The following is a 17006-nucleotide window of genomic DNA, read 5'->3' as shown; positions in this document are numbered from 1 at the left end:
TTGCATAAACAAGATCATTAGCCTTAAAAAAGCAGTAATGTTAAAAATAAAAATTAAGATAAGCATTATGAAAGTAATGTTAGCATGAGATTAACTAACACTAGCCTAAAAAAAATTGTTGGCATGAAAAAAGTATTTTGCCTTACAAAAAGTAATGTCAACAAAAGTTAACGTTCGCAAAAAAAGAAATGTTTGCTTTTAAAAATGGCTTTGACCAAATCACTATAGCATTCTGCACTCTGAAATGAAAGAGATTTTTATTTTGAAGATGTTAAACATTATTTCCACCTGATGTCGGGGTGACTTGTGGATTGAAGGCTCAGAAACAGCTCCTCTTGTTGATCTCCTCATTAGCTCGCAGTCATTTGGGCTCGCTGTGTTGTCTTTGCGTGTGTGCACACCTCACAATGACGTCACTCTGAGAGCTGTCTACATGTGGGGCTTTATCAATCCTCGTTTAATGTGTGACAGTCATGTTTAATTCATGGCAACCAAGCTACTTTAAATTCCTGACAACATATTGGCAGAATGCCAGTGAATTATCATAATCACGAGGACACACGGGAGGAGGAGGCAACCCAACCATATGTACAGTGTATGTCACAGTGTAATCTGATACAGACACATCACTGTCTGATGCACCGGGATAAATCTGCTCTGACTCCTCAGCAGTGAGAGGAGCTACATGAGTCGTGCTGCGCTAACGAGATCCCCTGATGAGATTGGTCTCTGCTTCTGATAATAACAACACAAACGGATTTAAAACACACCACAGTGTTATTCCATGAATAAACGACAAGGAATTCGAATTCGATGGAGTCTGCACAGGCAGCGAGTACAGTTCCTCCAGATTTCAAGAAACCCCCCGAGAGACAAGCACTGTGGTGTGCGTTCTTGTTGCGTACTGCGATTCCCATTCAAATTAGCTGGAAGAGCAACGTAGCTTTAAATATGCCACAGTGAGCATCTGCTGCACAAAATAACAACTTAAAGTAATAAAATAGCAAAAGAGCTTCAGATTTAATCTCTTTGATCTCTTTTCTGTGCCAAGCATCACCTCGTACAGTGATTGATTTTCACAGCTTCCTTCCTTCCTTCAGCACACACTCCTCAGCAACACACTGAACCCGCGGGCACGTCACAACCTCCCAACATGACCATTAAGCATGTGTTGCACACAAGGTGGGAGCATCGCTGCAGCAGCACATCAACAAAGCACTCGCGCTGCCCCTGACAAATAGATGGCACACGGAGCTCGTCACATTCACACCGTCCATGCAGAACAAATTACACACCTCAGAGAGAAGCCACCTGCAGGTCCCCTGTGTCTTCCTCCCTCTCTGCCACCACCATCAGTCTGCTCCAATGTGCTCCACAGTCCAACAGGCAGGCGTCCATGTTGCCATCAGCTAATTTACTTGTGTTTTCATGACAGCGCATCAGTTGGAGAGTGTGGATATTGGAGGAGGTTCACAGTTCGGAATGCTTCAACGCAGTGACTCGCTTCAAGTGGAAGAAATCAGATGTTTACCTCGCGGAGGCAGGAGCCAGCTGAACACAGCTCCCCAGCCCGTCCACTGAGCGGAGGCTTCAGGGCCGTGGCAGATCCAGGTCCCACAGAGACTCCCGGCCAAGGCATCCTTCCACCCCCGTCCCCGTTCTCCACGCCTTCGTCTGCCGTCTGCCGTCTGCGGTCAGCCCAACCACACTGGCTCGACCCCCCCCCACTCCCCACCTCAAATTGGGAAAGAAGCCTCTCACAGTGAAATAAGAGAAGGTATCGATTCTCTCTCTCTCTCTCTCTCTCTCTCCTCCTCCTCCTTCTCTTCCCCTCTTCTCCCCTCTTCTCTTCCCCATCCACCTCTCTTCTCGTTTTCCCTTGCCTCCCCCTCCTCGCTGTCTCCACCTCCCTGGGACCGAGGAAGCTCTGTTACCATGGAGACGCATGAGGCTGAAGCCCGATTGGTGGGGTTTGTTGTGATGCAGCGAGCTCAGGGTGCAGCCCATCAGATTGATTGCCTTTTCGTTTCGGTGTACATCTTTCTCTTAACAACACTGATCCAGAATCAGATTTTCTGTTAATCAGGGAATCAAATTATTGCTGCAGCATTGTCTCATTTGCATCAAACATCTTGAGGAAGCTGTGATCAAAATTTTAAATACAGTTCTCATCTTTTCAAATGGTTCTAAAACTGAAATGTGACCAGGAACTATTTTCAGTGTTGATTAACACTGATATCACCATTTATTATTTGGTCTACACCTAAATACCATCAAGAAGCCAAAGACGTTTGTTTTACCATCCTGAAGCTGGAACCAGAGAAACTTTGGCATCCAACAAAAAGGCACAAAATCAAGATTTACCTTCTGCACATTCAACAAGTACAAACCATTTGGTGTCACAAACCATTCACACCTCAATTCAAATGTGTTTTTAAACGACGGGCCTGTTTTTCTTATCTCTGAGCTCCCCACAGGAAGATCTCCTGCTCAGATGTGAACAAATTAGGTTTTTCCTTTTGACCAACAAATCAGTGAATGAGGAAAACTGTAAACTTGACAAAGTTATTCCAGAGTGTAGTCAGGGCGCTGCTCACCTTAGTGGACCTAAATTTACTCATCAATACTGCAGCAGTTTGTAGACTTAAATGGCTGAAACTGATATTTTCAACCCATTTATAACTTTAGGCCTGTTTGTCCTGATTCATGATCTCCTTACTCGATTTGTAGAACAATAGTAGTTATTATATGACAATAAAACAATATAACAATATATAAAATAAGTGCTTTATAAAAAGCAATCTTACAAAGAGTGCAACGTGAAATCTGCAACTACAACATGAGCTCAGTTTCTCTCTCCTGTTTACCTTATTAAAAGATATAATGAAGCTACAGCATCAAAGTGAACTGTATGATTCGCAAATTTAGCTGTAATTTGCGAGTGGCAAACTAGAAATGATGTTTACGTATTATTAAATAGTTCTTGCCAAATACGATGTGATGGAAAATGTAATGACAGGCTGGATTACCATGATAAGAGCCAATGTTATTTTATCTAATGAAACACCAGATTAATAAAGTCATCAGGAGGTGGGTGAGGTGATTGGAGTTTGTCCCATCTGTGGTTTAGGCAACAGAAGCCATTCAGGTCAGGTCAAGGAAAGATCAAGGTTTTTAGTTAAATGTAAATAAACATCTTCTTACTGATGTCACCGTGAACTTTTTAACTGTGCTGAACCAGACCACGATCTCTCAACCAATTAAGTCTAAACAGAACCATAAGAGCTCATATGTAGGTCAAGGCCCAATAGTCTCCTTAAATTTAATCAAGCTGCACCAAACTGCACATTAAATACCGCTCCTCTTAATATGCCTGATTTGTTTCATCCTTGAATTATTCTCTGAGAAATCAGTAAAAATGTCATAAAAGATAAAATAATGCAACATTAAAGAAGGTGAATTCTGGATCCACACCCTGATCTGGATCTGCACCAAAATATACCATCCTGTCATATACCAAACTGGTAGTTTTGGTCTAATCCTGCTAACAAACAGATTTAAAAGAACTAACGCAGAAGCAAACATAACCTCCTTAGAGTTACAGTGTTGCAGTCACTGCAAGTGGATGTTGTACTGCAGGATCTCATATTTTAGCAGAAAACAAATAAAATATATTACTAAATGCAGTGAATGTTATATTAAAATCTGTGAAATCATTACTTTTGAAACTTGCCAAACATGTAGATTTGCAACATACCCTCAATATATCAAAAAAATTGTATATACACTTAATTTCCTGGGCATGGTTGCATTTGTTTCAAATCTTTATGCCAAACTAAGCACTGTGTGTCCTGGCACATAAGGAATAGACAGATTTGTGATATGAGACATGACATCAATCTAGTTCCCTGAGAGAAATGTTAAATGATTCCTTTAAGGATTCTGGAAATATCCTCAGAGCATCTCTAACAAGTGTCTGGTTTGTTCAAAAGATCAGTGGATGTTTATTTCTCAGAAATGTACGAATCAAATGTAACGGTAAAACGCGACAGGTACAAACGGGAGCTTTTCCTTTGAGTGAGACCTGAACACATTGGACAAACGTGTCTTGGCCTTTTAAACGTTTCTTTAATTACATCCAGCCGACACGTCTCAGTGGGTTTGTGGTTAAAAATATCCCAGCGGCCGCCAGACATTTTCTATATGAGGCGTTGAAGCTGCTGGTTCGTCTTTAAGGACATTTCCAAACAGCGCGAGAACTGAGCGATCGCTCGGGTGAACCTCAAGACGTTTACTGTAAGGCGCGGCACAAAAGGCAAACGTACACCCCCATTTAAATTGACTGCTGTACCAATGAGCATGGAGTGAGGCTCAGAATGAGAATGAGCTCCCAAGATTTGTGCAGCAGCAGCAGCAGCCCCACGGTTCATCGCTCTCCTCACTCTCAGCCTCTGGTTTTATCTGCGAGCTGCAGGGATGTACGAATGAAATGTCTTGTTGATGGGTACTCCGCCCAGCACACACACACACACACACACACACACACACACACACACACACACACACACACACACACACACACACACACACACACACACACACACACACACACACACACACACACACACACACACACACACACACACTTTATCTGAGCATCAGCAGAGCCCACACTAACAGAATCAGCCCCTGTTCTCGAAACACCACAGTCCCACAACACGTGAACATCTGCTGCTATTATGGCTGTTAATTTGCGATCTTGTCAGACACATCTTTCCTCACCAGACACTCCTGTTACTCATCCTGCACGTATCAAACATGGGCCTGGGCTGCAGGTTCCTGTACGTCGCCTCCCGTGACGTTACTGATGGTATTTGTCAGGACGTCACACTGGCAGCTGTGTGGATGTTTCAATACCCGGTGGATTATTGTATTCATATTTCACTTCAGCCCAGTTTCCATTTCACCGTTAGACCAGATAGTGATGTGACATGGCTCGAAATACTCTCAGCTGCAGTGGTGGAAAATAACACGTTGGCTCTTCAAGTACTTTATTTAAAGGTGCGACAAGGAAGTTCTTTTTCAGCCGCTGAATGTGGTTTCTTGCAGTGGCGCTGATGGTCATTTGCTTAGAGCTTCAGTGTGTGTGTGTGTGTGTGTGTGTGTGTGTGTGTGTGTGTGTGTGTGTGTGTGTGTGTGTGTGTGTGTGTGTGTGTGGGGGTCAATTAGTCAAAAGTAAAGGTCAACAGAAATAAGATACCTCTGCAAGTAATACGGCCAGAGAGACAATCTAAAGCGTATATTGATCAGAAAATCATTCTCCATCATATGATGACATGTGTTAAGTGACGTCACGAAGAAGTCAGAGAGAAGTCAGAAAATGACGTCACGCATAGTTCATAAATTAATTTTATGAGGTGTCTCTGCATCCTATAGAACCACAGACACCGCCTAAAGCTTGTATAGATCAAAAAATAACATTATTTGCAATATGAAAAAGTTTGCATTGCGTGACTCTGTGTATGTAGCACATGCACAGAGAATGCATCACCCCACCAATGCTTTTCATTTATTTTGAACCAATACAACAATTTAAAAATACCCTATAACAAGTCATTTATTTAAATTCCAGCTTGAATAAAAATGCCAGTATTATAAGCAAAGTGTATGTAAATTGCCCCCTGTGACTGATACATTATTAGATCATTAATACTGCTGTAGCAGAGTGGAAACAGCATCTTACTGCTGTAGCTGCTGACCGTGTTTTGACTCTTGTAAATGGTTTCATTTTTTTTGTCCACTGGTTCCCAATCTATAAGTCAGTCCCCACAATTGTCACGAGATAAACCTTATGAGATGAGTAACAGCAGAGGAATGAAGAAAAATCACTGTTCTGTTACACAAAGTTTGGATTTATTTTAGGGACTATCCTCTAATCTTTGCTGTCTTTGTTGAATATTAACCCATTTGACCAATTGAGGAGGTTTCTGGGCTATTTAAATGAAACCATGTGATAAAATGATGGTATATGTTGCTCGAAATCCCTTTTCCTGTCTTTTTTCTACCTGTGTGTGTATTTATATATTGTCCCCTGAAACCAATAAAAAAAAGAAACGTTTAGAAGGGAAATGTTTAGAGATCCTAGACGTCTGAAACATGACAGAGTTCCCCAATCCCCAGTTAGTCCGATTTGTTTAACCAAAAAGGTCTGACACCACTGTTTCTAAGCTTTTTATTTCTTTGTTTGTTTCTACTCTGAAAAGTAGAAAGATAGATAGATAGATAGATAGATAGATAGATAGATAGATAGATAGATAGATAGATAGATAGATAGATAGAACAGCTTTCCTAACACATGTATATCATTCCTTCTTTTCATGTCTACAGGGCCTATTTACTTGTTTACCTCAAATTCACTTGTTCTTGTTTTTTGACTGTATTTATCCTCATCTTGAGTGTATAGGTCGACTCAGTACTCTTGACATGAAGATGATTCTGATGTGTGGTTGCGGATTGTGTTATAGCCCCTATACAGTATGTAAGTCATATTATTGATTATTTTGTGTCATTTGATTGTGTCATTTAGTTACCATTACAACTGTTTATTTTTTAATTCCATATTTGTGCGCCTGACGTCAACCGGTGAAAACAAAATGATTAATATCAAGGGGCTCGTCCCCAAATTTTAAATTGTGAAATAAACAAATGATCCCACTGGAGATTTAACTTGTGACAGAGGACCGAGGACAGACCTGAGGTAGAGAACCAATATTTACTTCTCCAGCAGCTAGCAACGGTGTAATGCTGCTGAAGCATTCACGCAAAAACAATCTAATGCTTCAGATATAAATTACATAGTTTCCTGTGATTATTATATATTCAGTCACAGGACAAATTCACTGCAGGATAACTACTTTTACTTGTGATACTTTAAGTTTATTTTGTTGATAATACTTATGTATGAATTTGAATGACTTTTACTGGAAATTGAGTATTTCTGCTTTGTACTTTTACTTACGTGGGATTTGAATACTTCTTCCACGACTGGTCAGCTGACAGAAAATGGTTTTCATTTGTTTTCTGAAGCCACCGACGTGTGTTGTTGTATCCGACCTGCAGCCCATCTCCAGCGATGGTTCCTCCTGTGAATGAAAGACGGCCGTGAGGAGATTCAATGAGCAGCTGCTAATGTTTTTCTTTACCGGGCATGCACAGAGACATGAATTCAGAGCATAGGAGCTAACACTGTGAAAGTACATGCTGTCCGAAATGTCCCACTTATAAATACCGCATGGTACAGAAGTCATGTTGCGAAACAAATTTCCTTCCTCAATCTAGTCTGAGTAAAACAAGAGATAAAGGCAGGACTTCTAGAGAATAGAATACAACAGGGAACAACATATTATAAGAACACCCCCCTTGCTTTCTGCTTATTATCTGTGAAAGTAGCTGGGAGTCCTCTTCCCTTGATGGATACCAAACCTGTTCATCCACAGCTAATATGATCATATGACACTGTCAAAACATCACAACATAAAAAAAGAGAAGCGTGGGCGGCAAATGAGAGTGAACGCGGCCCCGACGTGATGGCTGGGTGATGAGAGAGGACGGGCTATTTTTAGCTCAGGGTGGGGGTGGAAGGGAGGGGCGGGGGAGAGGGTGAGTGGGTGAGGCGTGGGGGGGTGGGGGGGGGGGGGTGTGCAGCGAGCAGCGCGATGATGCTGGTGGTGGGGGCTGCTAGCAGGGGTTAGCTGTGATGCATCTCAAATTGCTCTGCTTTCCTGCATTCTGGTAAATGACGGCGATGCATCACTGTCTGCGGAGGGAGGGCAGCTCGGCTAATCACTGCTCACACTGCTCATCTGGGCCTGAGGTTACTCTGCACATCCATCATGGTGTTTGCTTCACTTACAAACACACTTCGAACTTTTCTCCCAGACCCTCTACTGATGTAAAGGTCACTCACAGCAACAATGCAATTCTACAATTAAACACTTTAAAGCATCAAGAGGGTTCCCAGATTTGTTGCAGCTGTAAATGCAACATTACATATCTCTAACTTGTATTACACTCATTACGTGTATTGTACACATGTATGTGCATAAAAGTAACTATAGTTTTAATTTCCTATTTGTTCTATTTGAATATTTGCTTGGAAAGTTTTGTTGCTTGTAGTGAGGAGGAGGCTACACTACTATTCATCCATCCATTAATCCCTGCATCCATCCATTGTCTATACTGCTTATCCTTTGGGAGAGAGGGAGGGTACGTCCTGCACCGGTCGCCAACGTATCGCAGGGCCGACACACAGAGAAAACAACCATTCACACTCACATTCACACCTATGGACAACTTAGTGTCTCCAATTAACCTATACAATACACTTTTACCTTTTTTTAAATCAAGATATCTCATTGAGATCAAATCACTTTGCACTTTGCAGATAACAGCAGAGAGAAAGAAGCAAAAAAAAGCACAAACAGCATCAGAGACGATCACAGACATCATGAAAAAGATGAAGAGTTGAAAAGTTGGAGTTGGTTGAAATCCAAGACGTTTCCTCGTGGGGTTGTTATCAACGCCCTTTATTACACTTGGCTCATTACTGACTCTCACGACAGCCGGTAGCAAGGAGCGCTAATAAGCAAAGTGTCCAACCAAGTGACACCAGTGACCTCGATAACAACTGTCTTCCATCATCATTTATCCAGAACCAAGTCCAGTTACCCTCGAGTCAAGCAGCATGACAACAACGGATGTTGCCAGAGGTAAGTACACATAATGGTTGTTTGGTCCGGTGCTTACGACACAAATGTACATAATTCTGATGTCAGAAACAATTTCCTTCTTTAGCTTATTCGCAGGTTGCTCCAAATAGTGTTTAAAAGTGAGACTGCTGTCAAATGCCAAAATTCCCCATAACCAGCATAACCATAACATTTCCAAATTTTCTGTGATGATGGATTAATATTTAAAACTTTATGTGCTTTGACAGATAGCTGTAAAAAATATCTATAAGGAAAATGTAATTTGGGTAATAATGATAAGCCCTAATGAAAGAGTAATAGCTGCCACTTTAGCAGACGTCTGTCATGGATTAATAAATCCAGAGAAATTAAAGCAATTTCATAAAACACAACTTTACAACAAAATGAGATCAATCATGAACAAAATAAAAACATATCCAGCCCCGTCACTTTTACACCCAAACAAACGGTGAACAGGTGAAAGTGTGGGGAGGACAGAAGGGGGCGGGGCTGCTGTTAATAATAAGATGCGGACAAGAAGTAAGACAGCAGAAGAAGACACAGTTGTTAATTGAGCTGAGAGAGTTAAGGGCCCAATGATAAAGCAGGGGAAGTTCCACTCCTCGACCCAATGCCATTAGCGCTTGGCCCGGCTCCAGGCCTCCGAAGCTGGCTAAAATATGGCTGACCTGGGCCGGCGTAGTGTGGGTGATACGGATCACACTGTCAGGAGCCAGTCCTTTCACCCACTTTCATTTGTCACTGAGATTAAGCATCAATTAAGCCAAAAGACCAATTTCCTGATCACTCACGTTCACAGTGTCTGACTGAGCACGAGTTTGTGCCGAAGGGAAACACATCAACCATCCACAAAATCCTCACGCAGTTGTGTTGGTCTGTACAGCACCGAACTCCAGGTTGATAACTCAGCAGCTATCAGTTGGTTTGCCATGAAATACCGTAAAGATATTAGTGTTCCTCAGAGGATGAATCATAATGACGTTAAGTGAAAGTTCAGTCAGGAGGAATGTCTCGTTGCACATGCCTCATTAGTCACATGCACAGTTCCGGCTATCTCTAGGCTCCTCCAGCCCGTTCTCTCCTCTCATCCAATCACAGCCCGACACACTCGCCTTGAGCCAATCACCTGTAAGCTGTCAAAGTTTTAAAATGCTCCCTCTCTCTCTTTGTTGTCATTCAGGAGTCAGGTCAGACTTGTGACAGACCCACCTCTAACACTGCACCACCTCAACTCTGGATACCCGACCAACTCCCTTGAACCGGCCAATCAGAAGCCTTACTGGCACGCCCCATCATCCGGGGCTCCATTCCTCATCACCACCACCAGGGTTTAGTCTCCTTGATATCTGAAGCACCTAATTCTGAGGACTGCTTCCATGGTGTTCTACTTTCTGCTGGGTTCCAAGTGTCAAAGTCTATTCCTCTTATTTACAATAAATGTAATTTCATTCTAATTTACTTATACTCATCAGCCTCTCCTGATTGAAATAATGTTTGTGACTTTTCCTCTAGCATCACATGGATGGCCATGAAATGGGAACAGAAGTTCTCCAGAGGATGAATCTTAATGACTCGTGTTGATCCCAGGAGTTTTCTCTTTATCTAGTGGAATATCTTAAAGCTAGGGTTGGTAATCCTGAAAACGTTATCTATAGATGGCTAAACTTCAAATTAATTCCGCTACGGAGTTCCCATGTTTTTGTTTACATTATATCGACACTTTTTATTCCGGAGGTATTTGTATTCTTTTAGTTTTTTTCAGTTTTGCATATTTTGCATTTTTGCTCTTGGGACGTACAAGACTAACTTTAACACCTACTAGATGAACTGGCACAAAAGATAAACACCACTCGTGGCCTCCAAAATCGAATTACTTAACGGGGATGAAAATGTGAAAACAGTGGAAACCCTGTGGAGCACAGTGTGTTCAGCAAAATGATCAAATGTTGCCTTGTGTACCTGATCAGTGCTCTGGGAACACCCTGATGTTGTCTCTGAGAGAACAAATGCAGAGACAGGACTTTTAACTAACAGTGACGCTCGAAGTATCAAGTGAGCAGGCTGCTCTGCTTCATCCGCTGCCCTGAATATGTGTGTGCATCTGAATATTTGATGAGGAAACAACGGCTCGCTGCATCTGAACAAAGCCCGGGGAGTGTTAATAAGAGTAAGTGCACAACCACAGCAAACATGGCCAAACGTGACAGCTTAGAATTCTGTCAGCTCCCCCCCGCACCCCCCCAACCACAACCTTGGTCTCACATGACCCCCCCTTGTACCTACTTTGTGTAGGTATGGATCTATATTTAAAGAGTTCTTGCGAGGGCATCATCTGACTGCTCGCTGTAAACCCTGACATTGTGAGTCTAACTACAGGGGTGGCGGAAAAATTATTCAGACTAGGGGAGAATTAAAACTATAATACAAAAACTGTTGGCTTAAAAGAGCCTTACAAATCTTATTTTCAAAAAATGTGTAAGTTTCTTTGGATAAAAGTGTTTGAGTGAATGACAGGGTCATAAATATGTTCAATTCTTAATTAAACCGTTTCATATAAATAAGAAAAATGAAAATGAAGCAGATTGCTGTGAAATAAATAATGGAAAACCAAACTTGGATTTATAAAACCCCTGAAAATCTAGATTTGCATTACAAAAAAGAACAGAATGTTTTTGGAGTAATGGCTCTAGATTGAATCTATAGATCTACATCACATGTGCAGCTCTGCCTGTTCTGTATGCATCAGTGTTCATCCATATTATAATCACTGGAGACTTTCCAGCACTGGTATACGTACTGATCAATATGAGAGACGTGGTGCATTTGTGCATGCGAGAGAACCGGAGCCAGGAGCAGAAGAAAGCGACAGACAGGCCCGAGAGCTCGATGGTCTATTTGCGGCGCAGCGTTTCGCCCTGACAGGCGGAGGCGGTGGGTGGGGAGGGGAGTGACAGCGGAGGCGGACAGGCAGGCCTTAATGTGCGTATCGTTCATTCACATCCCGCGCCGCGCACTGCAGCGCGTCTCCCGCAGCCTCCCACCACACAGTCCTGGCTGTGAAGCCATGATCAGTGGGCTGGAATCCCTCTGTTTACGCTGCTAAAAATAGATTTCACACACTGCGATGACGTGGCATCTCGTGACGAGCGCCCCACCACCACCATCCCCCTCCTCCACCTCCCTCTCTCATCCAGACTGTAGCAGCAAACGAGTCATGTCGCTATTGGTATGCAACGCTGGGCCCAGGCTACACGCCACCTCTCCTCCAATCCTGACTGGGGGGGGGGGGGCTGGCATGTGAACAAAATATGAATTTTAAGGGGTGAGGTGAGGGAAGGGAGAAGGAGGGATGGATGGATAGACAAGACAGAGAGGGGAGTAGAGAGAGGGAGCAAGGAAGGAGGGGGAGGCAATCAATACTATGACTCATTCTTTCTGCGGTGGCTACTTCCTAACAGCATTCATTAAAGCAAACCTAATCATTTTGGCCCGATAATCAAATCCTGTCAGGCTCCATCTTCTTTCACTCCCCACCACACACATTTAAATCATGCACAATGAACCTGAAATGGGAGGAAATAGGTCTGGTGCACTATGCGATGGATCGGACCGTTGTGGTGAGAGAGAAGCTGCTTAAATCCTTCGATAAGGAACCAACCAGTCTGAGGCGTCTCCACAAGTACAACACGGATTGTCAGGAATTCTATTTGAACCGGTTCCCAGATTGTTCATCGACTTTGATGATGCTGACTTTTCCTCCAACCACCATCGTGAGTTTTACATTTGTGATTTGAGTGAAACATCTCAACAACGAGCGCACGAAATACTGAAAAAAGTGTAATATACTCTAGCACGACTGGTGGAGCCCAAAGTGGTGCACCAAATATATAAAAAAGATCATACTCTAAGCTGAAAAGCTGGAACCAGCAAAGTTCACACTGAAATATTTCAACAACTTTTGGATGAAATACCGAAACAAATCCAGACCAACATCGCAAAGAGCCACACCACTAGCAGGGCTGGTGGAGCCCAAAGAGACGCACCAAATCAGCATTAACAAAACCAAAACACACAGAAGTTCCTCCCAGGTTTACCACTTTGGTCCATGCTCAAATAGCTCAACAACTATTGATTGGCATGAAAGTTAGTGCAGAAAGTCACGCTCCCCAGAGGGTGAATCCTACTGACACTGATGATGCCCTGATGCTTCCTTCAGCGGGACACTGACATTTGTTGTTTTGAGTGAAATATTTCTGCCACTGCCGGATGGCTCGCCATGAAATTTGCTCCACACATTCATGTTCTCCTCAGGATGAATTGTAAAAACTCTGATGGTCCCTTAACTTTTTTAACTAGCGCCCCCATCAGGTCGGCTCTCAACTTGTGATTTCAATTCGAAAAAAGGTGAAGAAATTGTCACGTCTCGAAACTGTTGGCACAATAGCTGCGAATGCACTGACACTGGCATTTATATCAAAATAAAAACACTATTAACACAAATATAGTCCATTCATCTCATTCTACAGAAGCTATACACTGTTTGTTTTTATCCGGTGTGATGACAGAGCACTGCGGTACAGCCCCACAGAGCTGCAGGTGCGGCTGTAGACTCCGGAGGGAACAATATTCTCAGTAAAAAGCATCATTTTCTGTTGGAAAAAGGATAAAATAAATTATTACACCTGCCCATATTTTATGGATGATTTATTTTGTGAATCACCCTCAGCCCGAGCAGTTTGGATACATACGTGCACTAATATACTTCTTTCACTCCACTGCACAGAAAGCACGTGGTAGTACTGATTATTTAAGGCACTGAGGTGACAGTCAGGCTGATAGATGCTTTCCAGGTTTCAAGTGTGCTTCCTAGAAAGTTTTGGCTCCACTGCTTCCGTCTAAATAAGTCAGAAGCCGCTGGTGAGGATGAAACACAACAGCTCCAATGGTGTTTTCACCTTCGCTGTCTAAGAATAGACATTGTTAGCACTACGTGACAAGGACAGGCAGGGTTTTATACAGCATGTGAGTGAGCAAGTAACATGAATCCATATGGTCCTTCACAGAAAGAGAAGATGACTTTAAAGGGGAACAACATGGAAACATACTATTCAAAAGTATGTGATAATTCCTGGATCTTTTTGGACACAGCATTTTGGCTGTTAGGCTTCAAGGGAAGCTGTTCCAGAGCTGAGGAGCATTAATGGAGTCCTTAGTCCTGATATCCTTTGTCTGAATAGAATAAATCAGACTCTGTGCTGTTCTAGAACTAGTGTCCTATGAAGGAGTCAGACAGATGTGGGACTAGCAAATGGTTTGTAAGGTTGATCCGGTTTAGTGCTGAAACAAAGCTGTGTCTCGAGAAATGTGACCACGATTGTCAGTCATCAAAATACATGCTGACGGCTTTGTTCACTTGACTTAAGAGTGTTTGACTTTCCTGTATGAGCCTCCTGTTTCACACTACATGGAAGTTGGCACAGATAACCTGTCCTCCGTCCTTGACCGCCATTTTCACAATATCAAAAATACACTGACAGTCCCTTGTTTCCCGCTATGGCAACTGTTGGGGGTGAGAAGTGTTGTTTCACACTTGAGTGAACCATCTGGGTACTTATAGTGAACTGCATATTGCCATACTTGTTGGTGTGAACACACTTGCGCATTTAAAATAGCAAGTGCGAGTATGGACGTACACAAACGGAGACAAGGCCAATTCACTCAATCAACAACATTTTATTTCCAACTCTCCTGATTATTAATTAAATGTTGAATTTATGTATCAATCGAAAACAACAGTACTACTCAGCCAGGTAATTGACAGGTCAATACTAAATTGCCACGGCCCCCAAAACACCAGATTTACTGCCTGTCAGTTTGTGGTTATTTTTTGTATTGATTACTTGCAAATTTGTTGGAATAATAGTTTGTAACATGAACTAACATGAATCCTGCATTCCTCCATAATTTAATTTGAAGACTTTAAAGGTGGCCTGTGGAGTTTCTGCCAACTCGGAGCACTATGAGCCAATGTTCAATAGAGAGAACAGTTTTGTTTACTGACAGATGAATTCGAAAATTCACATTATCTATAACACACTTCTCTGACACTGGTTTCATCCTATTTTGCTGATTAAGTTCGATACACGTTGAGAAATAGAGCGAAGCAACACCAAGGCCCAATAGCTAGCTAACTGAAATGTACACAATGCAGTATTGCAAATTACAAAAACACATTTTAAGAGGAGGGAAATGAACTTAACATGTTTGTTAGACTTTAAAAGTACATACAATGGTTTTTGATGGGGATCACTGGGAAACATAACTTAAGTTGAAACTCCACAGGCCACCTTTAATCATTTTGCTTATATATTGTTTTCACGTAGGACATATCCCATGATAAAATAGTGTTTAATCCAGTTTTGACAAACCAGCAAAGTGAATCTGAGGTCATGTAAAGTCTCCTGCAGGCACTGTACATTACAAGGTAAAGTCCAACAGAGAAAACAAGGTTAATTCAACCATGAATTACTACGCATTGTACAAATACTGGGTGTGTTATGTACATAAATGAAGTAGTTTGTAGACCCAGCACCTGCTCTGAGGTATATATATTTCTCTATCTTTCATTTATACATACAGACACACACCCATTTTATAGGGCAGGGCAAAAACCTGACATCAGTTGATATTAACAATGATCCTGATAAATGTTGACATTATTATTTCTGTAAAGTTTAAAGACTGATTTCTGCTCCTGACCAGTTTGTGGGTTTAAACTCTTCTTAATGAGCAGAGAATGACAAACACTTGATAAACAGCTAAACATTGTATAAATCTGAGGTGGATCCATGATGCGTTAAACCTCCTCACTGTGTTTACACTATGTTATATCGATGTATATTGAACCTTTGTTATATTGCTATTGAGGAAGATAATATTGCGATATATATTGTTTTATCGCCCTATACATATAGGATATATACATATATGGTATATATATATATGGTATATGTCTATTTGGACACAGTCAGCTGGTTTGTTCTGGTAAATGACAGACGCCACCAGACCACTGTCCATTCACACACAGTCAGAAATAATGGTGTAAATAATGAACATTAGTGAGAGTCAGTCAGCGGTGGAACACCGTGTCAACAGCCGGCATCAGAGACCCACCTGCGGCTCACAGTGTGTCTGCAGTCCCGGTAAATCCGCGGAGCTCCACGGTGGAGGAGGAGGAGGAGGAGGAGGGTGGATGTTTCCTCAGAGCTGATGCTGCTGTTTACATTCAGAGGTGGAGGCTGAGCACCGTGAGTCCTGTTGTCCTCCGAACACAGCGGCCATTCCCCCGGTGTGTGTCCGCCCGTCAGTCCCGCTGCATGCGGACGGATGTCAGCGCCTCCACCGGACAACACCCGGTGAACCTGAGCGTGTTCCCGGCGGACGATGATGATGATGATGACCGCAGGTTGGTGGTTACGACACCGTCGCGCTCCTGCTGCACACCACAAGGAGAAAGGCGCCCCCCAGCGGCCAACAGCCGCCTGCAGGGGTCAAAGACAAACTGATCAAGTTCCCACTGGCAGAATATACTTCAATCAGGGGTGGAGGAAGTACTCAAGTACTCGAGTACTCAAGTACTCAAGTACTCAAGTACTCATGTAATCAGAGCTTTTACTTAGTAACCACAACACAGTCCTGTCCAGAGACATGGGAGTGTCATCCGAGCACAGGTCCCTAAACCAGAGTGGTGACACAGGACAACCATAAAGACACACAAAACAACCACAGAGACACACAAAACAACCACAGAGACACACAAAACTAACACAGAGACACACAAAACAACCACAGAGACACACAAAACTAACACAAAGACAACCAAAGAGACACAAAACCACCAAAGGGACACACAAAACTAACACAGACAGACGCAAAACAACCAGAAAGACCCAAAACTAACACAGAGACACAAAACAACCAGAAAGACACACAAAACTAATACAAAGAGACACAAAACAACCACAGACACACAAAACTAACACAGAAAGACAAAAAATTAACACAAAGACACACACAACAACCACAAAGACACAACACAACCATAAAGACACACAAAACTAACACGAAGACACAAAAAAACAACCACAAAGACACACACAATAACCTCAGAGACTCACATAATGACCACAGACACAAAATGACCACCAGAGAGATTCACAAAATGACCATGAAGAAACT

The 17006-nt window shown here is 42.4% G+C and overlaps 1 protein-coding gene across 3 annotated transcripts in view; it reads right to left on the bottom strand.

The window, feature by feature from the left end:
• Positions 1–16181, bottom strand: part of LOC117772152 (membrane-associated phosphatidylinositol transfer protein 2-like) — a 50026-nt gene extending 33845 nt beyond the window's left edge. Inside the window, exons 1-2 of one of the 3 annotated variants that reach the window (XM_034603100.1) lie at positions 15942–16181; positions 7019–7142 (exon numbers count right to left, since the gene is read on the bottom strand). The gene's annotated coding sequence lies outside the window, so the exon portion shown is untranslated. Of the gene's footprint in view, positions 1–1531; positions 2149–7018; positions 7143–15941 lie in introns of those variants that run through there. The other 2 variants (XM_034603102.1, XM_034603101.1) reach the window with 2 other exon arrangements.
• Positions 16182–17006: the final 825 nt, after the last annotated feature.

This window comes from Hippoglossus hippoglossus, chromosome 12, assembly GCF_009819705.1.
Source record: "Hippoglossus hippoglossus isolate fHipHip1 chromosome 12, fHipHip1.pri, whole genome shotgun sequence".
NCBI lineage: Eukaryota > Metazoa > Chordata > Actinopteri > Pleuronectiformes > Pleuronectidae > Hippoglossus > Hippoglossus hippoglossus.
Note: the sequence above shows the minus strand (reverse complement) of the source record. Positions and strands in the feature narration are given on the sequence as shown.